This window comes from Gopherus flavomarginatus, chromosome 5 (genome assembly GCF_025201925.1).
Source record: "Gopherus flavomarginatus isolate rGopFla2 chromosome 5, rGopFla2.mat.asm, whole genome shotgun sequence".
NCBI lineage: Eukaryota > Metazoa > Chordata > Testudines > Testudinidae > Gopherus > Gopherus flavomarginatus.
Window position 1 is genome coordinate 36073345 of NC_066621.1, and position 27182 is coordinate 36100526.

Below are 27182 nucleotides of genomic sequence, written 5' to 3' on the forward strand. Positions count from 1 at the left end.
TGACAACTCTCAACATCTCCTGCTAGCTGCAACTCCAAGTGTTATTTGGCCTTCCTGATTTCACTCCTGCATGCCTGAGCAATATTTTTATGCTCCTCCCTGGTCATTTGTCCAACCTTCCACTTCTTGTAAGTTTCTTTTTTGCGTTTAAGATCAGTAAGGATTTCACTATTAAACCAAGCTGGTCGCCTGCCACATTTATTATTCTTTTTACACATCGGGATGGTTTTTTCCTGCAACTTCAACAAGGATTCTTTTAAAATACAGCCAGCTCTCCTGGACTCCTTTCGCCCTCATGCTATTTTCCCAGGAGATCCTGCCCATCAGTTTTGTCGGAGAAAAACTCAGTTCTTGCTTTTTGTTTGGGTGCAGCAAAATCAAATACTTTATTATTTCTCCAGCAATTGCAATAGAGGGAGGGAGTGCCCTAGGACACAGGGTCGCCCCAGTCCCAGACAGGTCTCTCAACAGGTAAACAATTACAGCATTTATACCTTTTTTACAGACAATAATCCAGACAATAATAAGCAACAGCTGCATTTTGTTTATACATAGGCCATCCTGCTGTCTTATTTTTCTCACTTCTAGAAGATGCCAGTCTACATATTTGGTTATCAGTGCAAGGTCGTGACAACTTCTCACACAGTTCTTTCCCACTTGCCTCACACCATCCTCACTTCTACAAGTCTCACGTCATTAAGGTTACAGCTGGCCTAGCTCTTGTTAACTGCTAGCCTGACTCTTGCTGACAGACTGACATGCATTAAGATCCCATACAAATCCTTGTCAATTCTTTCCCTACTTCCGCATTCCCCCATTTGTACTTCTAGTACAACAGATATTTTCAAATCTCTATTTGCATTAAGCCATGGATTTCTGATTCTACATCAGATGTTTCAACCTTAGGGGTTTTCATTGGATGTAATGACAATGAATGATTAGCATGGACATGGAAGGTATTACTATTATTATGTCTTTTACAACAAAAATAACATAATCCTAAACTAACTAACAGCAATGTAAGTAATATCATTCCCATAGCAATAATATGATGAGGTTGTTGTACAGCTTTGGTTACAAAGCACAATACATCATACTTAGTACACAAAGTAGACACTCTATAAGCTGTATGAAAGGCATTCTTTTCAGTTTAATATATATTTTGAAGCATGTGAATTTGCCCTTATATTTCAGAGATTCTTTGAACCTCTGGTAACAATGAAAGCAAATTTTGAAATCAATCAGGTACTAAGCTGGTCCAATTAGAGGGTATCTGGAAACTAAGGGCTACTTGCAAAATTCTATCTGCAGGCCAATAAACAATATGTTTGCCTGCAGTGGTAATGAAATTAAAATTTAGATCTTGCAATGTGGTGGTTTTAACATAGACACAGCTATCATTAGCTTGAAAAAGTTGGTGTCCTGTCAGGATAGTTCCTTGTCCTCTACCCTCCCAGCAAACATTATCATGAACAGTAACAATTGCCCCTGGCTTCAGTTTATGGATACACTGAAGCTGCGCCAAATGTCCATTGACTCCCTATTTCTATCCAAAATATCAGGTGTTATTCTAGGGGCTCCGATTATAAATCAGTTAGGCATACTAGATGGTCTAATTTCCCAGATATCTCGGTGAATAATCCAATCCCACACGCATCCTCCCCATGGACCATCAGGATTCGGTATGTGGGAGCCCACACCCCCCTAACCAGTCCAAATGCTTGGAAGGAGCAGTGTGAATGTCCACACTTCCACCCAGAAAGTGTCCAAGTATGTTTCCATGACCTCTGATCAGATGGTACTCCTGATGTGTCTGTAAGGGCAGTGGGTCAAGTCTGCTGCTCAAGATCACTCCAAATGGCCATCAGCTGGTCATTCAGGAAATCCTGAATTTCTAAACACACTAGATCCCACTGCAATGCCTTCCCAGCCTCAGTGATATTCAATAACATCTCTGTCAGTAACTTCTGGGTCATAGAACTAAGGGTGGAAATAACATGTAACTCACCAACTCTAGCCTGTACTTGGGTTACCTGAGCTCCAGAAATAAGGCTAGTGGCCTTTTCTAGTTGTCCCAATTTCTCATCATGTTCTGAACCCCAAAACCGTAATCTAATGGCAGCCCCTTGTGAGCAATTTGGGTATGTAGAGGTGATCTGGAAACTGGATGAGGGCAATGTAAATTTGACAGTCCCTAGTGTTGTATTAATCACAGTCCATTGATATCCTAATACATATCTCTTTGGTGCAGTACTATATCACATCTGTTGGTTGTATACCTTTAACTAATCTCAGGTACTTTCAAGAGGCATTGACATTAATAGCATGGGGGGGGGGTGTATTGCAATAAGGTACAGGTTACATTATTAGTCACTGGAATGGTTTCAATACAAGTACAATTTCCAGTGGCAGAACAAACTCTTTGGGTATTCATTTGATTATTCACTAATTGGGTAACCAAATAACAATAAGGGTTTCTTTCATGTAACACAGTACAAATTCCAGGAATAGCCATCATATCTACTTCACTATGGAACCCATCAATTTCAATTACAGATTCTTGGGGTTCATTTGTAGTGATATCATAGATTTCTATTTCCACTGATCCTTTTATTCTCTACTCAATTGTTCACTTATATGGGATATCCTGAACTTTAAAAATACTTTTTTCTTTTTTTTCCCAAACAGTCTTTAAATAAATCACTCGAGTGTGAAGGCCTTGGCCATTGGTTTTATCAAATATATGGTATTGTCTGTATTTGGATGTATTACAGGGGTAATGGAGGAGATGGCAGAGGCAGTGGCAACAAAGTGCCTTTGGTACTTGTCATTTAAAATCCAATTAGAGAGAGCAATATATGCTGAAGGATTTATCCAAAACACAGGGCGCAGCCTATAGAATAAACCCGAAAATCCAATCAATACTACATTCCCAAGCAGGGTCCCACAAATTTCTTCCTCCCAGTGTATAATTCTTTGTTTCTTCACCAGGATCAGTTCTTAATGTCCTTTCTAGTCAGGAATTCCTGGACTTTGGCAATTTCGGTGGAGTGAGTGTTCCTTCTTCTTTCCCGAAACAGTCGTGGTTCAGCATCGTACAGGGGAGAGGTTACCAGCACATCACCCTGTAATGGTTTTGCTTCTTCTAGAAAAATCCAAAGGCACAGTAGGTCTGTCAGTGGACAAGGGAGAGGTTACCAGCACTTCACCTTGTCCTTTTTTCCTGCTATCCAGAAGGCACAGAAGGAGAAATAGGCTAATCATCAGTAGGAGAATTCTCGCGAGGTGGAGGGATCTTTTTGCAGTGAGAATCATGGGTCCAAGCAGTCAGTCTTTGGCACTTCACAGCGGTGTTGGTAGTCAGCAGGACTTAATAAGGGCCTTTCCAGCATGGAGCCAAAGCAGTCTTTCGTTGGTGGACCTTTACATAGATCCAGTCTCCTGGTTCCAAGGAGTGGCAGGGCTGCTAGGGTTTTTGGGTAGCACTTCTTCACCTGTGAGAAAGGAAACCTAACACATTTCATTAGTGCCTGGCACTGTTTTACAGATCTCATAGCTGTTTGGGCACATTCAAGCCCCCCCATTTCTTGGCTGTCAGCCAAGTCTTAGCTGTGAGGAGTGTCCCTGAATGGGGCCAATCTTATCTTTAGCCTAAGCATGCTATTTTCCTTCTTCCCTTCTTGTTTTCTTTTAACCTACAAAGGAAACTTTCACTCTTCACTCATACACCTTTTCCCAACAATGAACACATAAAACATTGCCATTATACAGCATATTAGTCTTATTATTTAATATATGCCACATATACCCTTCCACTAAAATAGCTTTATTACAGAGCTTTGGAGCAACAAGCCAGGACAAGCACACCCACTTTGAGGAGTTCACTCAATATAACCTCTGGTGTCCAATAGCTTCCCACCATCTCCAGCCCTCTGGCTAGAAATCTGAGGTAGCCAGAAGGATCCCATGTACAATATGGGGAGTGGGTTAACTTTTCATGTCCTTGCTTCCAAAGACTGTTTGTAGGCAAATTTTAAACAACAATTTTCAATTAAATGATTTGGCCAATGAAGTTTCTTTTTCTTACTTAAGTAAATGTATTAGACTTTAGTATATCACATTTTCCTGATTTATCCAGACACTTTGTATTCCAAAGTTGAATAAAACAAGTATCTGCATTTTAATTTAACCCTTCTGTTTGATTTTAAACTACACTATCCTTTGAAAATATTAAACACAACAATTCTGGCCACGAGACAACTACCACAAGACAGGACATAGAACACAAAACATAATTCCTATTGTGCCAGTAAACGCATGATACGTTGAATGCTGTTCAGCTGGCATCAGTTTTCTCTGATTATCTGAAAGACAAAAAACAGAGATCTACCCCTTCTGGGCAGTCAATCATCACTTAAAATATACAAATACCCTTGTTGATTTCAGGCAGAACAGAGGCATTACCCCATATTTTCTTGTATTTGTTTAATTGCCAGCCCAGGTTTCAGTGGCTTCTACCTTATCAGTTAGATAATTTGCGTTAATACAGATGCTTTCTGGTTTGCTTCTGGATCCAAAGCTATTCATAGCTTAAAGATTCTTACCTTAAAAGGGACATAATTAACTTTACCAGAATTGTGATGCCTTTTTAATTCTAACTCCTGCTTTCAAACACTGAAAGAAAAGTACTTCTTATAGTGCCCCTTAGAGCCTAATAGGATTTCAGTTACATAGCACTGTATACATTCTTTAGCTAATTCGACTAAATTGTTCATAGCCAAATAATTGCAATCAAATAATTTCTTTGCCTGGATTTATTTACAAACATTTTAAAGACACCAAGAACTTTCCTCTTTAGCATTTTTACAAAGTTCAACTGCTGTTCCCTCCAGCAACTACAGAGTTAACTTCTCACTCTTCCTCAAATCCCTTGCTTGTCTCCCAACAGCCAATTTTATCAACTCAAATCACCATTTCAAGTATTGTCCTGGGTATTTGAAATCCCCATGCTTACACTTACTTACTCCTTCCTTCCACTATGCCCTCAACATTTTCCAACCTGTTTTCCAATGTCTGTCTGTTTCCTGCCCGCTTGGGCCCGATCCTGCTTTTCTTGCTGAACCGTCCCTTCTATGGGCACCAGCTTGTTCCACTACCAGTTTAGCTAGGAGGGTGAGCTTCTCAACTAGCCTCCACCCTTTCTGGTCTCTTCCCTTAAACATTCTTACTCACAAGACTACCCAAGTCCTCCCTCGTGAGGCTTGTCGCCTGGGCAGAAATGCATGGCCCATTGGCGTTTAACTATTAAATTTCCTCTTGTAGCAAAACACACTGCTATTATGGCATATGCTGAGCACAAACGGTTAAATTTTGACAAGTCTCTGAAGGACCGGTACTTGCTTAGCCAGGGCTTCCTTTTCTACCTGGAAGTCCTGTCTCAAGGCCTGCAACTTGCCCTAGGCATAGGTTTGAGTTGCTGCCTGGTTCATGATCTATGCTCTTAATTGCTCAATTCTAGTTATCAAGTACACATCTCTTCCCTTTTCTCCAACTTCTCTATTGCCCAGTCCTGCTACAACTGGGGTAGATCCACCTGCCACCCTTCCCGGTCAACCAGGGTGGAGAGAGGAATGCTAAACCCCTCTCCAGTTCTCAAACTTACTGCAGCTGAGAGTGGGCACTCCTTTAATCATGCAATCCTCAACATATAACATCAACAATACCAAGCAAAGCAAACATAAAAATAACAAGGGTAAAACAAATAGATGGTGTAAATTCTGCAGGGCTCCTTCTGTCTCAATTGCTCACCAAACTGTGACAAATGTCTGTTACCAATCTATCCCTTCTGTCAGGTGATCAGGCTGACACTGCAGGACGGTGGGGGAAGATAAAGGAAACACACCACATGACTTGAATTTTAAAGCTTCATTAATAAAATAATAAAACAACAATGGAGAGTGTTGGGAATACACCCACATCACTCAGGAAAAACATTAATGTCCCAGGCCCTAAGCCATTTTCATACTCACACATGTCCAGACTGGCTACGTCTGTTATACACAGACATAGGGGGAGAGGTGGACAGGAGATTATCCTGTATACAGCTTGTCCAGAATTTCCAACATGCTTCCGCTCTTGGGAGGGCTGTTCTTTTACACCCTGGAATCTCCTGTGGCATCTCTTTCAGAGATTCCAGTCCAGGTCAGCTGCCTGTGGCTTCTTTGGTGTCACCAAGCCACACCGTCTCCAGGGTCACAAAGGCACTCTGTTGGATCTCACTGGACAGTTAAGCTTTGCAAATGTAATCTCAGTTCTGTAACTTGTATTGTCTTTGGTTTGCCTCTGTCTATATTTTTTTTTCCACAGCCAGCTGGGGCCGAAAGCAGTTTTTCTTTGTAGTTAGCATAGTCTGCGTTGATTCTTGATCTTGAAAGCAGAGCAACTTTCTCTTTATCTCTGGGCCAAGCTGAATTTCAAAATAACCCGTTCCTTTTCTCAATAGACAAATTGCTCACACTGTCAGAGGCTTTTTGGTGATTAAAAGGTCCTCTTAGATGTATGATCTTATCTAGAGTGAAGGTACCTTCTAGTGGGCATTGTTTAGATGGATTTTCACGTGTGTAAAGATTCCAATTGTCTAAATACCTGCAGGTTGTTGGACCATAATGTATGTACATGAAATAAGATGGGGTACCCTTAGGAGGTGAGCTGGAATGCTTAGACTGTCCCCTATCCATTTTCCAATCACACACACACGGGGGGAATGCCCTGTCCGTGCTAGCGGCACATAAACTAAGGGTCTCTCCCTATAGGGTACTCACACAGGAGAGGCTAACGAGGATAGCCACGACCCTCCTACATCTCCCTTCAGCAAAGAGCGTCGGCTAGTCTCTGGGAGATGGCGCCGCTTACTCTGATTGCATCCAGTGAGATGATCAGACTGTCAGTAGCCCACATGGGAAGGAAAGGGGAAGGGAAGATGGGTTCACACGCTCCTAGACCCAGGTAGCTTCCTCGCCGGATGATGCCAGGCTGAGTCAGCCCACTGTGGGTCGGATCTTCTAAAGATCCTCCAGTTACCGGGCTTGCGTTAGAGTAGTCTTGGTCACGAGTTTTCGCTTCACAGGGTACTCTGGGTGTCTTCTGGTAACAGTCATTCACACTGGTGTACACAAACACACACACACACACACCAAGGCCTTTATTTCCAAATACCACGATGCATCTGTACCTTACGTCCGGACCCAATACCATGAGGCGGTATGACAACCTCTCGAGGCGGTAAAAACCCCTCAGCACTGATGCATTACCTAATGCATTTCCCTATGCATTACCTAATGCGTTTCCCTATGCATTACCTTGTTGGTCAACCAAGCAGTTCCCCAGTACTGCTATAAACTAACCTTGTTGGGGCCTTTCCCCAAAACCACTCTGCATCTGATCTTGCTGCACAGTCAATAAGTTCAGATGGCGTGAGCCCAACAGAGACAGAAGGCCCCAAGGACAGTCCTCCAACGACACCCCAATAGAGATTTCAAAAGGTCTCATACCTCTCTTGTGGCACCATGGGGTTCAAAGGGGAACGATCCGTAGCAGCTGCCTTTGTCTCAGTAGGCGTTGCCATCCTGGACGAGCCCCCAAATTGTCGGAGAAAAACTCAGTTCTTGCTTTTTGTTTGGGTGCAGCAAAATCAAATACTTTATTATTTCTCCAGCAATTGCAATAGAGGGAGGGAGTGCCCTAGGACACAGGGTCACCCCAGTCCCAGACAGGTCTCTCAACAGGTAAACAATTACAGCAAGCATTTATACCTTTGTTACAGACAATAACAAGCAATAATCCAGACAATAATAAGCAACAGCTGCATTTTGTTTATACATAGGCCATCCTGCTGTCTTATTTTTCTCACTTCTAGAAGATGCCAGTCTACATATTTGGTTATCAGTGCAAGGTCGTGACAACATCTCACACAGTTCTTTCCCACTCGCCTCACACCATCCTCGCTTCTACAAGTCTCATGTCATTAGGGTTACAGCTGGCCTAACTCTTGTTAACTGCTAGCCTGACTCTTGCTAACAGACTGATATGCATTAAGATCCCCTACAAATCCTTGTCAATTCTTTCCCTACTTCCACAGTTCCCTGAGGGAGTCAAAGTCTGCTTTTCTGCAGTCCAGGGTCCATATTCTGCTGCTCTCCTTTCTTCCTTGTGTCAGGATCCTGAACTCGACCCTCTCATGGTCACTGCTTCCCAGGTTCCCATCCACTTTTGCTTCCCCTACTAACTCTTCTCTGTGAGCAGCAGATCAAGAAGAGCTCTGCCCCTAGTTGGTTCCTCCAGCTCTTGCACCAGGAAATTGTCCCCAACACTTTCCAAAAACTTCCCGGATTGTCTGTGCACTGCTGTATTTCTCTCCCAGCAGATGTCAGGGTGATTAAAGTCTCCCATGAGAACCAGGGCCTGCACTCTAATAACTTCTGCTAGTTGCTGGAAGAAAGCCTCGTCCACCTCATCCCCCTAGTCTGGTGGTCTATAGCAGACTCCCACCATGACATCACCCTTGTTGCTTACACTTCTAAACTTAATCCAACGACTCTCAGGTTTTTCTGCAGTTTCATACCGGAGCTCTGAGCAGTCAGACTGCTCTCTTACATATAATGCAACTCTCCCACCTTTTCTGCCCTGCCTGTCCTTCCTGAACAGTTTATATCCATCCATGACAGTACTCCAGTCATGTGAGTTATCCCACCAAGTCTCTGTTATTTCAATCACTTCATAGTTCCTTGGCTGTGACAGGACTTCCAGTTCTCCCTGCTTGTTTCCCATGCTTCTTGCATTTGTGTAGAGACACTTAAGATAACTCGCCGATTGTCCCGCTTTCTCGGTCTGAGACAGGAGTCCTCCCCTCTTGCACTCTCCTGCTCGTGCTTCCTCCTGGTATCCTATTTCCCCACTTACCTCAGGGCATTGGTCTCCTTCTCCCAGTGAACCTAATTTAAAGCCTTCCTCACTAGGTTAGCCAGCCTGCTTGCGAAGATGTTCTTTTCTCTCTTCATTAGGTGGAGCTCGTCTCTGCCTAGCACTCCTCCTTCTTGGAACATTATCCCATGGTCGAAGAATCCAAAGCCTTCTCTCCGACACCACTTGCGTAACCATTCATTGACTTCCACAATTTGATGATCCCTGCCCAGGTCTTTTCCCTGCACAGGAAGAATGGACGAGAACACTACTTGTGCCTCAAACTCCTTTATCCTTCTTCCCAGAGCCACGTAGTCTGCAGTGATCCGCTCGAGGTCATTCTTGGCAGTATCATTGGTGCCCACATGGAGAAGCAGGAAAGGGTAGTGATCCCAGGGCCTGATGAGTCTCGGCAGTCTCTCCGTCACATCATGAATCCTAGCTCCTGGCAAGCAGCAGACCTCTCGGTTTACTCGGTCGGGGCGGCAGATAGATGACTCAGTCCCTCTGAGGAGAGAGTCCCCAACCACCACCACCCTCCTCCTTCTCTTGGGAAGGGTGGTCGTGGAACCCTCATCCCTAGGACAGTGCATCTCATGCCTTCCAATCGGTGGAGTCTCCTTCTGCTCCCTTCCCTCAGGTGTATCATCTAGTACACTCTCTGCATTAGTACCTGTGGAAAGAACATGAAAACGGTTGCTCATCTGTATCTCCATTGCTGGTAAATGGACGCTCCTCTTTCTTCTTCTGGAGGTCACATGCTGCCAAATGTCTTCACTGTCCCTCTCTCCCCTCTGCACAGCCTGCTCCGATTCTTCAAGACGTTGTGCCTGTAGAAGCATATCCTGACATCTGTCCAGAAAATTTTCATTTTCTCTTATGCAATGCAGGGTCGATACTTGTTGCTGCAGACTGCGAACCTTCTCTTCCAATATGGAGACCAGCTTGCACTTTATACAGACAAAGTCGCTTCTGTCCTGTTCTTGGTGTCACCAGGTATAAATCTAGGTAACTCAGGAAAGTGGTAGATCACAAGTGTCAATGAAGCCCTCCTGTTGTAGGCCTTAGTGAACCATTGTTCCTCCATGTTCAACACTTTGTGTAACCTTGTGTACTAATAGTTGCAAAAATGTAATGTTAGCAGTTAGTTTTGGGTTGTAACAGCCAGTTCTCTGCTGTAATACATTGAAGCTAGGCTAAAGCAAGTTTCAAGGCCACTTTTAGATACAGCATACATGTCTCTGCAGCAGAAAGGGGGAGAGGGAGGGGAAAAAACAAAGAAATGTGTGAGAAGAGAATGCTGCAGCTGGACAGAAGAGGGAGGGGAAACGGGGGATTGCTAGTCAGCAAGAAAAGTTCTCATGGATATAAAGGAACAGACTGCTTGTTTTAGACGTGCTTGACTTGAGTCATTCTCCCTGCACCGCTTTGAGATCTCAGATAAACTTGGTTTGCTTCTCCACCCTGGTGTGTTTATTGGCGCGGCACACCAGGCAATGGACCCCCCCGCTGTTGCTTGGCCTCAGGCAGTTATCTGCCGGCAACACTGTGGAAGAAAGACAAACATGGCACAACCTGTACAGGTTACAACAGCTGAATGCTCACCTTCCATAATTTCTTCCTTCTAAGAGCTTCATCAGCTGTTGCAGCAACTCACAGAAGCCCATGAGATGAAAGCCTCAGTGGGCTCTTCCCAGGCGAACTCCCTCTGTTAGCCTCCGCTGTTCACCACTCAGCTTGTTCGCTGCTAGCTGCTTTTATAACAGTCAGGCCCACTCAAGGCCCACATGGAACAAAGCACTCCCAATACACACTTTTCAAACAAACAATCAAGCACACGGTCAAACTGACAAACTGTCCCCTGCAACAGACACTCAGATACTCACCAACACAGCCCTCCTAATGCAGCATTTAGCTTACCTCCTCTAGGACAGATCCCCGGCAAACTTCCTCTGTTAGCCTCCGCTGTTCACCACTCAGCTGTCCTGGAATTACCTTCTGGTAACCAAACATTTTATTAGACATGTGGCAAAACCCCATGCAGGTCACAGTGCCTTGTGAACCAAGCCCACTTCAACTCATCTCCTGGCTGTCCAGTGTCACCCAGCCTGGTGCTGTATTGCTACAGTCTACAGCTCCCTTGAGCCCGAGGGCTGCATAACCAAGATCATGGAATCAACTCCACTCACCCCATGCCCCAATGTAAACCCAGCTTCATCCCACTGAGCTTGGGCGCTAACTCTGGCACTGCCTTGCCATGGCGGAGCCTTTGGAGTCCAGTAGCACTAAGGCCCCTTTGTGCCACTCAGTAGAAGAAACAGGAGCGGAGATGTCCCAGCTGCTCTAGAGCTGGGTGTAAGAGCCCTGCTCCCAGCCCCCTGGGCTGCTTTGACCCACACCAGGGGCCAGGCACACAGCCCACAATGCAGGGCACAGAGGTGGTTTAAAGCCACCCCCCCGCTCTGCCCTGAGCTCAGAGAAGGGCTGGGGGAGAATCTTGGCCGGTGAGTCAGTCCTTGTTGTTGCCAGGCTGACTTTGTGGGCATTCTGGAGCTACAGCTGTGAGCTCTGCCTCCCAGAGAGAACAACAATGCAGGGGCTGGGACCACCCTATTCTCAGCCCATATCCACCTGCAGCTTGGGATGCACAATGGCTGAGAGCTCCCATTCGGGGTAGCGGGGATAGTCCATGCGCCCGGTGATCTTGTACACTTCAATCTCAAAGGCAGGGAACACCGTGCCTATGGGGCAAAGGGGGCAGCAGGGGGCTTAGAATTTGGGGGGGAAAGGACACTGTGTAGGATGGCTCCCACCACTGTAGCTGGAGAGGAAGGTGACCCCCTCAAAGTACTGATATGGGAGGAGGGCCATGATGCAGAGCAATGTATGATGGGACAGCTCAATTCAGCTCGAGGGTGATGCCTTATGGCATATCCACAGGTCTCAGCACTCCTCGCGGAGCCTGGCTAACAGGGGACAGACTCGCTGTGGGCCGTCAAACACAGGATGTCCCTCTCACGACTGACAGATGATCCCTCCTCCCTGAGGGTGACAGCAGCTTTAATGCTACCCCCTCCCTAGCTGGATTGGTGCAGCGGCCTTAGAACAGAGCAAAAGCTTACTAGCATATGGGGTGCAGCAGGTGGCCAAGCAGCATCTGTACCAGTCACTCCGAGCCACATAGCCACCAAATCCACTGGTGCTGGACATGGCAGTATAGCAAATGCAATGGATGATCCCAGTCTCCTTGAAGCCAGAGCTGAAAGTAAGCCGTTACGCCCCAGAATGGCATACCGACAAGAGCCAGTGCGTCGTACTGGGGCGGCCTGGCTTCCCCAAGCAGCAATTTAAAGGGCCTGGGGCTCCCAGCAGCGGCTGGAGCCCAGACTCTTTAAATTGCCACCAGAACCCTGTTGCTGGAACTTGGAGTAGCAGCAGCGGAGTTCTGGGGGTTATTTAAAGGGCTGGGGCTCCCACTGCCTCTACTGCCCTGGGCCCTTTAAATAGCTGCCAGAGCCCCGCCGCTGCTACCCCAGGGCTCCAGGGGCTATTTAAAGGGCCGGGGCAGCAGAAGCAGGGGAGTCCTGGGCCTTTAAATAGCCACTGGAGCCCTGCTGCCAGAGCCCTGAGGTAGCAGCGGCAGCCGGGGGCTCCGGCAGCAGTTCAGAGGGCCTGGGGCGGTAGTGAAGGCTGAGCCCTGGGCCCTTTAAACTGCTACTGGAGTCCCCTGCTGCTGCTGCTGCTACCAGGGGGAGGGCACTTAGAAATAGGGACTTACTGGCACGGGGCTGGGTTGAGGCTGGCTCTGACCCCCCATCCCTGCCCCTTCCGCCTGAGGCCCCGCCCCATCCAGGGGCCAGAACTGGCCCCAGTCCAGCCCTGTGCCACTAAGTCCCTGTCATAACATTTTCTCCCAGATTTGGACCTTAGCGTCCAAAATATGGGTGTTAGCATGAAAACCTCCAAGCTTAGTTACCAGCTTGGACCTGGTAAAGCTGCAACCAGCCAGGGATTTATACAGTGTCTAGCTCACTGTGGTCTCCCCAAAACCTTCCCTGGGGGACCCAAAGACTCAGATACCTTGAGTCTCACAACAAAGGGGAATAAACCATTTCCCTTCCCCCTCCTCCCCTCCAGGTGTTCCCTCCCTGGATTCCTGGAGAGATATACAGAAGCAAGCTCCGTGAATCTAAACAGTGGGACTCCACCCTCCCTGTTTCCAGTCCTGGAAACACAAGTACCAAGAGAGCTAATCTCTCTTCCCCCCCTCACCCAGAGGGTATGCAAAGTCAGGCTTAGTAAATCTAACACAAAGAGATTTTCCCCCTGACTTCTTCCTCCCACCAATTCCCTGGTGAGCTGCAGACTTAATTCCCTGGAGTCCCCACTAAAGAAAAACTTCAACAGGTCTTAAAAAGAAAGCTTTATAAAAAGAAAGAAAAAATACATAATATATAGTCTCTGTATCAAGGTGGCAATATACAGGGTCAATTGCTTAAAGGGAAAAAATGAATAAACAGCCTTATCCAAAAAGAATACAATTTAAACATTCCAGCAACTACACACATGTAAAAACAAAACAAAAAAAAAACAATATAAACCTATTGTCTTACTATTTTTGTACTTACAGCTTGGAAACAGAAGATTAGAAAGCTGGAGATAGAGAGAGATCACTCTCAGAGCCGAGAGGGTCAGACATTACACAAAGAACTCACACCCAAAACTTCCCTCCACCCAGATTTGAAAAAGTCTTGTTTCCTGATTGGTCCTCTGGTCAGGTGTTTCAGGTTACTCCTTTCCAGGTGAAAGAGACATTAACCCTTAGCTATCTGTTTATGACAGTTCCTATTTCTACTTTCACTCCTGCTTACAGTCCAGGACACACACAGATGGGGTCCCCACCCTAGCTTGGCACCGCTGGGTAAAAAGAGCCCTCAGATGGGGATGTGAAGTTGCAGCAACTGTGACTGCAGGAGGTGACTGGTGGCCTGTGGGATGCAGGGGGCAGAATGTGGCCCCAAGGAGGGGAGTGGAATTGGACTGTGGGGAGCAGTTGTGACTCAGGCCCGTTCTCCATGGTGCTCTGCTCTTGCTGGGGTGCGTGGGCCTTAGCTACAGCTTGCTGGGCCTGCTCCACCTCTGCTAACAGAGCAGGGGGCAGATTTCAGAGGGGCAGCTGTGTTAGTCTGTCTCAGCAAAAACAACGAGGAGTCCTTGTGGCACCTAAGAGACTAACAAATTTATTGGGGTATAAGCTTTTGTTGGCTAAAAACCACTTCATCAGATGCATGAAGTGAAAAACACAGTAAGCAGAATATATATTATAGCACATGAAAAGATGGGAGTTGCCTTACCAAGGGGGGTGGGTGGAGAGTCAGTGCTAACAAATCTATTCAATTAAGGTGGAAGTGGCCTATTCTCAACAGTTGACAAGAAGGGGTGAATCCCAAGGGGGAGAAGGGAATTACTTTTGTAGTGCTAATGAGGCCAATGCAATCAAGGTGGCCCATTTCAAACAGTTGACAAGAAGGGGTGAGTATCAGCAGAGGGAAAATTACTTTTAGTAGCAACCCCTCCCTTCCCAGAGTGGGGAGGTTAGCTCAAGCAGTTGAGGTTTATGCTTTTAGCTCCCAAGGTCACGGGTTCAATCACTCCTGCCAATGGCCTGTGTGGGAAAGAGGGGCTTGTCATGGTATAATTCCCCACTCTGAACCTTAGCGTACAAAAGATGGGGTACCAGCATGAATTCCTCTAAGCTCAATTACCAGCTTAGAATCTGTAGTGCTGCCACCAACCAGGAATTCCAGTGCCTGGTACAATCTGGTCCCCCCCAAAACCTTGCCCGGGGACCCCCAAGACCCAGTCCCTCTGGATCTCAACACAAGGAAAGTAAACCCTTTCCCTCACCGTTGCCTCTCCCAGGCTTCCCCTCCCTGGGTTACCCTGGAAGATCACTGTGATTCAAACTCCTTGAATTTTAAAACAGAGAGGAAAATTCTCCTTTCCCCCTCCTTCTCTCTCCTCCTCCCAGACTGTCCCTGAGAGAGACAGTAATCCTAACACAGAAAGAAATTAACCTTTCTCCCCACCAATTCCCTGGTGGATCCAGACCCTGTCCCCTGGGGTCTCACACCAGAATAAAAAAAACAATCAGGTTCTTAAACAAGAAACTTTTAATTAAAGAAAGAAAAGACAGTAAAAATTATCTTTGTAAATTTAAGATGGAATATGTTACAGGGTCTTTCAGCTATAGACACTGGGAATACCCTCCCAGCCTAAGTATACAAGTACAAATTAAAATCCTTTCAGCAAAATACAAATTTGAACTCTTTCCAGCCAAATACACATTTGCAAATAAAGAAAACAAACATAAGCCTAACTCGCTTTATCTACCTAGTACTCACTAGTCTGAACTTATAAGAGCTTGTATTGGAGAGAAACCTGGTTGCGCGTCTGGTTTCTCTGAGCCCCCAGAGTAAACAACAACCAAACACTAACAGCACACACAAAAACTTGCCTCCCTCAAGATTTGAAAGTATCTTGTCCCCTGATTAGTCCTCTGGTCAGGTGACAGCCAGGCTCACTGATCTTGTTAACCCTTTCCAGGCAAAAGAGATATGAAGTACTTCTGTTCTATTAAACCCTACTATCTGTTTACGACAGGGCTGTTGTCCTGCTTCCTCATTCTTCACTCCAGGAATGAATTTGCAGCCCTTGTCTCATCCTGCTGGGGTCATGGGGCAGATCCAGACTAATTGGGGTCTGGATCCCAAGGCCCCCGATGGATTCCCCTTTTGCCATGCAATTGGGCAGCTCCCTGGAAATGTGGGCAAGCCCCCAGCTGGGGGTAGGAGAAAATCGCTTCCCCCTCCAACACCTTGTGATGCTGCTCTCAGCCCCCTTGCCCAGTGTCAGTGTGGCTGAGATTGCTCAGCAGGGGGAAGCCTTCTCCTCTTGGTCCCCCATGCCCCTACCTGCGGTCACTCACCTGGGAGCCCTGGGCTGACATGAGCTCAGGGCAACTCCAGGGCACCTCTCTTACCCCACTCCTGCCTGGTGGGGGCAAAGGTGGCTCTGAGTCCCTAAGCAGGAGGTGCTGGCAGGTGGCCAGGCCCACACACTGGACACCCTGCTGGGGCAACTGGGGGGAGCTCTGTCTGTGTGTGGGGGAAGGTCAGAATTAAAGAACCACATGGCCAAGGGGTCAGAATTAAAGCCATGGGGTGTGGCCCTCTTTGTTGTGTCCTGCCCCCATGGAGTGGAGGGGGGAGCAGTACCTGCCCCCTGATGGGTTTGGGAAGATGGGATCCCCAGGACAGCCCTGTGGACTTAATTCCGACCCTTCGGGTGTGTGGTTCTGATGCAGCCCCCCCCCCCCCCCAACATACACTTGGGCTGCAGCTTCTGTGTCATAGTCATGTGGGCTAAGAGGAGCCTGGGCCTGCTTTCAGCACGTCAGAACAGTCAGGCTGCAGGTGCCCAGGGGGACCGAGTTAGGGGGGCACTGTACCCTCAGCACTGGGTATCTGGCTGTAATGTACAGAACAGCCACTGTATTAGAACACAGTGACCTTGGAGCCACACCTAAAGGCAAGATTGCAAAGCAACCCTTCACCACAGTGTCTCCTGGCATCTGTGGGTTGGCAGCTGCAGCCACGTCAGTGTTTACATTGCCTTGCCTAGGGCCAGGTGTTCCTGGGCCATTGACTCGTGTGGAGCTGGGCCTGCTTTGCATCTGCTGAGGATCTGTCCTCTTGGGAGCTAGTCTAGGCTGGGGAAATGGGGCAAATTGGGCCTTGGCACTGGTGTGACTTCTCCTGGTAGCTTCCAGGAACTGGTTGCTCCTGACCAAACCCATACCTTGCACCAATTTACACAAGTCTTTGCACTAGTGAACCTACAATTGTGCACAGACCCTGCCCCCCCATTGTGGCCAGGCCCTGTGAGGGGAGCCAGTGATCACTCGACTGGTAACTGAAACTTTGCTAGAGCAGAGTCTGGGCCATGGAGGGAGAGAAGAACAGGGCCTTGCTGGCAAGGCTAAGCTGAGAAAGACGTGCTGGGCGTGTCCCGAGGGCTCTTCCCTTGCTCCTCAGTGATGGCCATGGCAAGGGAGGAGGTCGTGTGGCGGCTGCAGCCGTGCAGATGTTGGAGCCGAAGATGATGTAGATGAGAGGGTTGATGCTGCTGTTGAGATTGATCAGGTAGCCAAAGTAGACCATGAAGGAGGACACGTGATTGTTGAACTCCTTGTGCTCCCAGGAGACCAGGAAGAGCAGCTGGACGATCTGGAAGGGGAGGTTGAGCAGCACATAGGCTGACAGGGTGGCAGCCATCATGTGGTAGAACTTGCTGGGGGGCCGGGTGTGGCGCCGGAAGGTGCAGGACAAGGTGGCGACATGGGTGGTCACCATGAAGACGAAGGGGAAGAGTCCCTCTAGCAGCCCCTCCAGGAGGCGCAGGGGCCACTCATATTTTCCCCAGTTGCTGGAGCAGGCGAGCATCCCATCTGGATACAGGACGACGTCGGTGAATACGAAGCCCTTGATGGTGAGCAGGGCGGCCACCAGCCAGGCCCCCAAGCAGATGTAGCAGGAGAGCCGCAGGGGGCAGTGGCAGCGGTACCAGAGGGGCAGCAGCGCCAGCAGGCAGCGGTCCACGCTGAGGGCGGCCAGCAGGAAGAGGCTGCAGTGGTAGCTCAAGTCGTAGAGGAAGTACGCAGGTGGCACATGGGGGTGCCCAGCACCCAGTTGTCGTCCAGCAAGGTCTCCATGATCTGCATGACCGTGATGGAGAGGAAGAGGAAGTCAGAGGTGGCCAGGCTTAGGATGAAGATGGACAGGCCCCGGCGCTGCAGCCGCCACCCTGTCAGCCAGAAGATGAATGTTTTGGCTGGCAGCCCGATGGCCAGCGTGGTGATCAGGAAGGCTGCTCGCCATGATGCCGGTATAAAGGGTTGCGTCCAGTTGGACTGTGAGATGTTAAATGGCTCCATCCACCACTCCCAGCAGTCTCAGCGAGGGCAGCGTCAGGCGAGCCAGCCTGCCAATGGAAAGGATGTGGGCACTGGGCTTCTCTCCCAACCACTGCCCCTAGGACATGGGCACTACCAGCTTCATCTCCTGCAGGGGAAGTGTGGTCCAGTGGCTAGATCAGCAGATGGAGACCTAGTTCTGCCACTGGCCTGGGCCACCTTAAGCAAGTAATGGCCCCCTGGTGCCTCAGTTTCCCTTCCTCACTCTGAGTCTATATACCTTGACAGCACTTTGCAGGAGGGCCTGTCTATCGCACACTCTCCAAGTGCTAGGAATAGTAATCAGACCGTTGTCTCCAGGGGGACTTTTCCCCAACTCACTGTCAGGAAGAGGCTGGCACATGACTTGAGAAGGAAGGTGTTGGGGGTGGGGAAAGTCAGTACTCCTGAGTTCTATTCCCAGCTGCTTTGATGCAGCCAGCTGCTCCGGTCATGGATCCTGCATACTTTTGGTTCCTCAGGGGTTTCAATTCAACAGCACCACCCTTTTCGCTCTGATGCCTGTGGGATTAACTGGTTTGCCAGCCCCTTTGGGGCCCCTACAGGATAGCTGTCAGATTTAGGAATGAACATTTACCTTGTCAATGGCATTGTGCTAATACCTCAGCTGAGATCTGCACCCGACTGAACCAGGTATGTTCCAGAGAGACAGTCCCTGCCCTTAAAAACTCTCAATCTAAACAACAACCCACAGAGAGTTAGTTTGAGAGAGGAAACTGAGGCAGAGAGAGGTGGGAAACGAGTTACTCGAGATCACCCACTGATTTGGGGGCAGAGATGGGTCCCTGAATCCTGATCCACTGGGCTGCATTACCACCCCACTCGTTATGGTACTCAAATAACCATGTTGTCTCAAAATGCTCCCTGGCCAGCAGAGGTCGCTCCGTCCTAGGGACATGGACCTGTCTAGAGGGATCCAGCCATTGCAGCCTGGCTTATTTTGACTGGGAGCAGATGTGAAAAGATTCCAGCTGTAGCACAGCTGCCTGACTGTACAGCCATACAGATTGCTGCAAATGCACCACCCCAACCTTCGCAGGATATGTACTCCCAGGGATCCCGGAGAGATGCCCATACATACTACCATGGTCCTGTAGGATGACGGCACTGTGAATGAGTCCTATGGAACTCCCTGCCACTGGACATATGGAACCCTGGGTCTCACCGTGTGCAAATCCTAGTTTGCAGACTCAGTTTCTCTTTCGTGCCTCCTTCTACGCTTAGACAGACTTATGCCTGCCTCCCTGGCAGCAGATCAAGGTATTTTTCCCCGAGGCAGTGACTGAGCTGTCTAATCTGAGCCCCTGGGAGGCCTTGTATCCCAACAGTCGGGGGAGACCTCACTGGAGCTCTCTAGCTCTCATCTCCATTGAGGGGGGAGGTGTCCTTTCCCAGGCTATGGTGAGGCAAGGCAGGCTAATCTGTGCTGGTCGTGGCCTCATGCCACTGCTTCTGCTGTCAGCTAAGATTTCCCCATCCCTTGGTTGGATCAGAATGTGCCTCATGAGCTGAGCCTTGGCAGGCTGCCCCTGATGAGCTGCCTGGAAGCAACAAGGCTGTGGACAATGGGGAGGGGAAGAACTCCCGGAGCCCGGGGAGAGGCTGGGGCATTTGCCATGGAGTTCTGGGTCTGATGTGTGGGACGCTCCTAGGCTGTGTCACCAAGGGGTGGGAAGAGGGTGTTGGACTGGATGATCACAGCACTCCCTTTTGCCTTTCCAATCTATGGATCCATGAGACCATGGGGGCCCAGAGCCTGCAGCCTCACAGGGTTTCTGTCCCCTCCTCACCACACGCCGAGAACAACCCCTCCACTCCACTGCCGCAGACACCGGTCATGTCATAGAAATGCCAGCGGGTGTGACCCTGGCAGGCCAGATGCCAGCTCTTGCCCAGGCTGCTGATGTTAGCAAAGAACTGACACTCTTGCAGCTGGAGCCCAGATCAGGTCACACCTGTACAGTAGTTTTGCTCAAAACAGGGATTAGTTTTACAAGAATATATTTAGTGTTTAGCCTCTGTGAAATGCTTGTGAGTCGCTGCCTACATTCATCTCACTTGCCATGGTGGCACTCCATGCTACGAAGAAATATGTACATTTTACTTTATAACTTTGAAAATGTTTGGCCTGAGCTTGTGCACTCAGGCCTGGGAATCGTTCTCATGCCCTACCCCTTCTATCCCTCCAGATGGGGAATCATGGAACCTCACAATACAAATGATTCATTAATGGCTCTGTCAGACCTGGGAAATGCTATGGTGCCAGGAAGCTGGTCATATGGGCTTGGAAGCTGAATGGATGAATTTAAGCCAAAGGAAAATTTTCCATCTTCTTTTTTGTTTTTTTAACTCTGAAGCCAGAGAACCCCTGGGCTACTTCCTGGATCTGCCCTGAAAGACTCTTTGAAATGACAGCTCTCGACAACTCTGTCACTCTTAGGATTTAGATGGTAACTCATTGGTGTGTACATGTTTGTGCTGGTGCTTTTGCCAGGTGGAGCCATCAGCAGCAAGGGCCGGGTTCAGTATCTAGGGCTTCCTTTTCAACAATACAACCAAAAGTGGCTCGAGCCCTCACCCAGTGACCTGGGACAATTACACACCACCTCCCGGGTGCCTCTAAGGGTATGTCTACACTATGAGATTATTCCGATTTTACAGAAACTGCTTTTTTAAAACAGATTGTATAAAGTCGAGTGCACGCGGCCATACTAAGCACATTAATTCGGCGGTGTGCATCCATGTACCGAGGCTAGTGTTAATTTCCAGAGCATTGCACTGTGGGTAGCTATCCCATAGCTATCCCATAGTTCCTGCAGTCTCCCCTGCCCATTGGAATTCTGGGCTGAGATCCCAGTGCCTGATGGGGCAAAAAACATTGTCAAGGGTGGTTCTGGGTACAGCCTCACCCTTCCCTCCGTGCAAGTAGCAGACAACCATTTTGCGCCTTTTTCCCTGGGTGAACTGTGCAGCACGGCAAGCGTGGACCCTGCTCAGCTCAAGACAGCAATCATGGACGTTGTAAACACCTCGCGCATTCTCGTGCAGTCAATGCTGAACCAGGATCTGCAAAACCAGTTCGAGGATGAGGTGGCTACAGCAGCACGGCAATGAGAGTGATGAGGACATGGACACAGAATTCTCTCAAACCGTGGGCCCCTATGCTTTAGAGATCCTGCTGGTAATGGGGCAGGTTCTAGCCATTGAACGCCAATTTTGGGCCCGGGAAACAAGCACAGACTGGTGAGACCGCATAGTGTTGCAGGTGTGGGACGATTCCCAGTGGCTGCGAAACTTTCGCATGCATAAGGGCACTTTCATGGAACTTTGTGACTTGCTTTCCCCTGCCCTGAAACGCCAGAATACCAAGATGAGAGCAGCCCTCACAGTTGAGAAGCGAATGGCGATAGCCCTCTGGAAGCTCGCAATGCCAGACAGCTACCGGTCAGTCGAGAATCAATTTGGAGTGGGCAAATCTACTGTGGGGGCTGCTGTGATGCAAGTAGCCAAAGCAATCATTAAGCTGCTGCTACGAAAGGTTGTGACTCTGGGAAATGTGCAGGTCATAGTGGATGGCTTTGCTGCAATGGGATTCCCTAACTGTGGTGGGGCAATAGATGGAACCCATATCCTTATCTTGGCACCGGAGCACCAGGGCACCCAGTACATAAACTGAAAGGGGTACTTTTCCATGGTGCTGCAAGCACTGGTGGATCACAAAGGATGTTTCACCAACATCCACGTGGGATGGCCAGGAAGGGTTCATGATGCTCACGTCTTCAGGAACACTACTCTGTTTAAACGACTCCAGCAAGGGAATTACTTCCCAGACCAGAAATTAACAGTTGGGGATGTTGAAATGCCTGTAGTTATCCTGGGGGACTCAGCCTACCTCTTAATACCATGGCTCATGAAGCCATACACAGGCAGCCTGGACAGCAGTCAGGAGTTGTTCAACTATAGGCTGAGCAAGTGCAGAATGGTGGTAGAATGTGCACTTGGCCGTTTAAAGGCACACTGGCGCACATTACTGACTCGCTCAGACTTCAGCCAAACCAATGTTCCCATTGTTATTGCTGCTTGCTGTGTGCTCCACAGTCTCAGTGAGAATAAGGGGGAGACCTTTATGGTGGGGTCGGAGGCTGAGGCAAATCACCTGGCCGCTGATTACGTGCAGCAAGACACCAGGGCGATTAGAAGAGCACACCAGGAAGCGGTACACATCAGAGAAGCTTTGAAAACCAATTTCATCACGGGCCAGGGTACGGAGTGACTGTTGTGTTTGTTTCTCCTTGATGAAACCCCTCTCCCCCTTGATTGACTCATTCCCTGTACGCCACCCACCCTCCCCCTTCGATTACTGCTTGCTTCCTAAGGAAATAAAATCACTCTCGTTTAAAAATCATTTATTCTTTATTAATTAATTATAAAAAGAGGGCGAGAACTGACAAGGTATCCCGGGTGGGGTTTGGGAGGAGGATAGGAGGGAAGGAGAAGGTCACTAAAAAAAATTTCAAAATAATGACAGCATTTTGATTGGGCTGTCCACTGGGGTGGAGTGGGCGGGTGCACGGAGCCTCCCTCCCCATGCATTCTTAGTCGTCCGGTGGGTGAGGAGGCTAAGGAACATGGTGAGGGGGGAAGGAGGTTATACTGGGGCTGCAGCGGCACTCTGTGATCCTGCTGCCGTTCCTGAAGTTCCACCAGACACTGAAGCATTTCCGTTTGATCATGCAGCAGCCCCAGAGTTGCATCTCGACACCTCAGATCTTCCTGCCACCACCTCTCATCTCGAGCTTCCCTCCTCTCCTCACGTTCGTACCTCCTATCCTCACGTTGGTCCCTCCTGTCCTCATGGTCACTGGCATCTTTCCTGTCCTTTGATACCACGTTCTTCCACTCATTCAGATGAGCTTTTTCATTGTGACTCACTTCCATGATTTCCAAGAACATTTTGTCTCGTGTCTTTTTTTTTCCGCCGCCTTCTCTGAGATAGCCTTCGGGATGGAGGAGGGAGACTTGAAAAATTTGCAGCTGCAGGAGGGAGGGAAAAAAGAGAGAGAAATATTTAAAAAGATACATTTTACAGAACAATGGTTATACTCTTTCACGGTGAAAAACACTATTCACTTTACATAGCACTTATGATCTCACTACAAGGTCGCATTTTGCATCTTAATATTGAGTGCCTGTGGCTTTGGTGTTAGAGATCACAGACGCAGGTCCGGGCATCAGAATTCGGCTTGCATGCAGCCATGGTAAGCCATTGTTTTTCGGCTTCTGCAGCCTTCATATATGCAGTGCCCTCCTTTCCCAAATAGCAAGTAAAGCCCGTTGAGTGCTGCTTCTTTCCTGTTCATGTGCAGCACCAGAACTACCCCCATCCAATTCTCTGGGATGATAGCTTTATCCCTCCCCAGTCTTGTGGCTGGTATCATGGAAGATCGCTGCTAATCACTCTCCTCCCCACTGCGTGGCTGGTAGCAGGGAAGATCCCTGCTAGCCAAACGTGAAAAAGCTCAGCACCAATCACCCCTCCCCCCTTACCCCCGCTTGGCTAGCTGTAGGGAAGGATTTCTTTTAAGCCACAGGCAAACAGCCCAGTAGGAATGGCCATCTCTGTCCCCTTAATTAAATTCTCCTATTTCAACCAGGTTACCATGAACGATATCACTCTCCTGAGGCTAACACAGCGAGATAAAGAATGGATGTTGTTGAATGCCAGCAAATACTGAAACCAAATGCAGCTAGGCTTTGTCATGCAATGATACCAGATTACTTGCTACATGCATGGCGTGGTCAAGTGTCCTACCGTGGAGGACGGAATAAGGCTGCCCTGCCCAGAAACCTTCTGCAAAGGCTTTTGGAGTACCTCCAGGAGAGCTTCATGGAGATGTTCCTGGAGGATTTCCGCTCCATCCCCAGACATGTTAACAGATTTTTCCAGTAACTTTACTGGCCATGAATGCATCCCAAGTCCACAGGGCAAATTAATCATTAAAAAATGCTTGCTTTTAAACCATATTTTATATTTACAAAGGTACACTCACCAGAGGTCCCTTCCATGGCTTCATTGTCTGGGACAGTGGCTTGGGAGGGCTGGGAGGGTAATTCCGTCAGGGTGAGAAAAAGCTCCTAGCTGTTGGGGAGAATGGAGTGCTATGTGCTCTCTGCAAGCTCGTCCTCCTCTTCCTCCTCCTCATCTTCCCCATCTGCAGAATCCTCAGCTATGGCTGAGATTTCTACCCCTACCTTGGAATCCACGGACAGGGGTGGAGTAGTGGTGGTGAACCCCCCTAGAATTGCATGCAGCTCAGCGTAGAAGCAGCATGTTTTTGGCCCTGCGCCGGACCTTCTGTTTGCTTCTTTGGTTTTCTGGTAGGCTTGTCTGAGGTCCTTAACTTTCACACAGCACTGTACTGAGTCCCTGGTGTGGCCTCTCTGCCTCATGGCCTTGGAAATTTTTTCAAATGTTTTTTCATTTTGTCTTTTGGAATGGAGTTCTGTTAGCATGGAATCCTCTCTCCATACAGCGATCAGATCCAGTACCTCCCGAGCAGTCCCTGCTGGAGCTCTTTTTCGATTCTCAGGAGACTGCATTGTTACCTGTGCTGATGAGCTCTGCGTGGTCACCTGTGCTTGTGAGCTCTCCACACTGGCCAAACAGGAAATGAAATTCAAAAGTTTGAGAGGCTTTTCCTGTCTACCTGGCCAGTGCATCCAAGTTCAGATGGCTTTCCAGAGTGGTCACAATGGTGCACTGTGAGATACTGCCCAGAGGCCAATACCGTCAAATTGCGGCCACACTAACCCTAATCCGACATGGCAATACCTATTTCAGTGCTACTCCCCTCGTCGAGGAGGAGTACAGAAATCGGTTTTAAGAGCCCTTTATTTTGATATAAAGGGCTTTGTTGTGTGGACGGGTGCAGGGTTAAATCGGTTTAACGCTGCTAAATTTGGTATAAACGCGTAGTGTAGACCAGGCCTAAGAGGCAATACGTCCCCTCTCACAAGCACAGAGCTGGAATGTAGCAAAAACTTTTAATAGGGAGGAAATAACTAAGAATTAATTTGGGAAAACACCACAACTAGGGTTCATAAACACAAACAACCCACCCCCAAGTAAGTTGGTCAGTGTCCTGAGGTTCTTATGTCCAACAACCCAAAAGTGCTTTGAACGTGCCCATCCCTTCTTTGTACCCCACTCACAGTTGCTGTCCTTAGCCAGTGGAGCCCCATGAGTCCAGAGATTCATCACAGAGTTCCTCCCCCCCCATATGTGTGTGTGTGTGGGGAGCAGAAGAAGGCACCTTACATACAAATATTCACCCATCATCCTGCTGGCCGCTTGCCAAGATATCTTGACCCCCCCCCCCACCAACACAACTCTCAGTAATTTCAGCTGTTAATGAGGGAGCCTCACTACTAGTGGATACTGGAGAAACTTGTGCAATAGAGACAGTGTGTCAAAACAGCTCTAACACTTAAAAACTAAAACACTTCATTTTTCTTATACTATCACACAATCCCCCCCAACAAATCTAGGTTCAAATAAGAACTTGAAATCACAGAACTAGGACTATTAGACTAATTAACCCAAAAAACCACCCCCATTCTTATCCCTACTCTTTCAACTCCCTAGAGTTTGGAATCGATGTCCCTTGCCTAGCAAATGTATTTCACTTGAGGGTGAGTCCCTCCATCAGGGTATGTCAGGTACAGTTCTGCTGCCCTCAGTTCACACAACAAGGTTAACAATGCTTTATTACTCCTTCCCCAATAACAAGGAGACTGAGGATCCAACACCACCATCAAGTAATCATTTGGCGAAGCAATCCCATCATGCTGAGCGCCTAGGCAGGGTGTGTGTGTCCATGCAAACGAGAGCTGATTGTGAAGTCTTTTTCCACAGCTCACCACTAGATGTCAGGGGAGAGCTCATTCAGACTGCTTACATCTGCTTTACTTGAACCTGTATATAACTCCCTTATTTCTCTTTTCTAGTTGATAAACCTTTAGATAGTTTATTGCAGGGCATTGTCTTTGGTGTAAGATCTAGGGTACCAATTGATCTGGAGTAAGTGACTGGTCTCTTGGGACTGGGAGCAACCTGTGATTTTTGGTGTAAGTGACCATTTATCACTAAGTCCAGTTTGTCTGGGTGACAAGATAGAGTGGAGCGTCTGAGGACTTTCTGTGACTCTGAGGGAACACTGGTATAGTGATCCAGGAGATTACATTTGGAACTTGGTGAAATCTAATGATAGATACTCCACCAGTTTGAGGTGTCTGCCCTGTGTTTGACAGCCTGCCCTGAGGTTGGCACTCATGAGCCATTCCAGACAGCGTGACGGGGGCAGCTGGGCTTGCGGCTGATGCACTGGGATGGGACCCAGGAGATCTGGCTTCAATATCTGCCTCTCCCACAGGCAACCATAGGGAATGATGGGCCGTCCTTTGTCCAGTTAAACCATGAGCTCTTTGTGGCAGGGACTGTCTCTTACCCTGTGCAGCCCTTGGCACAGCGGGGCCCTGATCTGAGACTGGCTCTGTGTGTGCTAGGCTGTGCAGCCTCAGGGCTGCTCTAACTAGCTCCCAGCTGGATAGCACAGAGTAGCTCTGACCCACTCCCTCCCTCCCATTGTGGGGCAGCATAGATCTGCCAGTCAGGGACCGTTGGCCCAGTGAGGGGGTGCCCAAGGTATGGAGAACAGAGAAACCTAGCCACTAACAGTAAGCGAGCAGTGGTGATAGGATTGAGGGGAGGGTGTGGTCAGGACTCCTGGGTCCTATCCCCAGGTCTGCTGCTGATGGGCCAGATGAACACTGTGAATCAATTTCCCCCTCTGGAGAGCAGGGGCTGCCCTGCCACCGTGCTAAGTGAGGTCTCCTGTGGGTGGGAGGACTGCAGCAGCAGGAGGCACAAGGTCCTGGATGGAGAGGTGCCCAAGGACGGCTTGCAGGGGTTCCCCATCTTGGGGCAGGGGCCGCCTTCCTGAGCCAGAGCAGGAGGGGTTGGTATGGGGCTTCCCCTCCTTCCCTCCCACATTTCACCCTCTCTCCATCCAGCCACTATCCCTTTCCCTTGGTCTGCATCTAGGTCCGCTCTTCCCGCACCTGCTCTCAGCCCATCCTGCTTCTTCCAGAGAGAGGGTGAGGCAGTTCTGATTGGCATGACAGCTGCTGC

The 27182-nt window shown here is 48.5% G+C and overlaps 1 protein-coding gene and 1 pseudogene across 1 annotated transcript in view; both read right to left on the bottom strand.

Annotated features, from left to right (window-relative positions):
• The window catches only part of GPR152 (G protein-coupled receptor 152), a 118921-nt gene that overhangs the window by 89732 nt on the left and 2007 nt on the right, over positions 1 to 27182 (bottom strand). The gene's annotated exons all lie outside the window — the stretch shown is intronic.
• On the bottom strand, positions 16999 to 17967 carry LOC127052633 (probable G-protein coupled receptor 152; annotated as a pseudogene).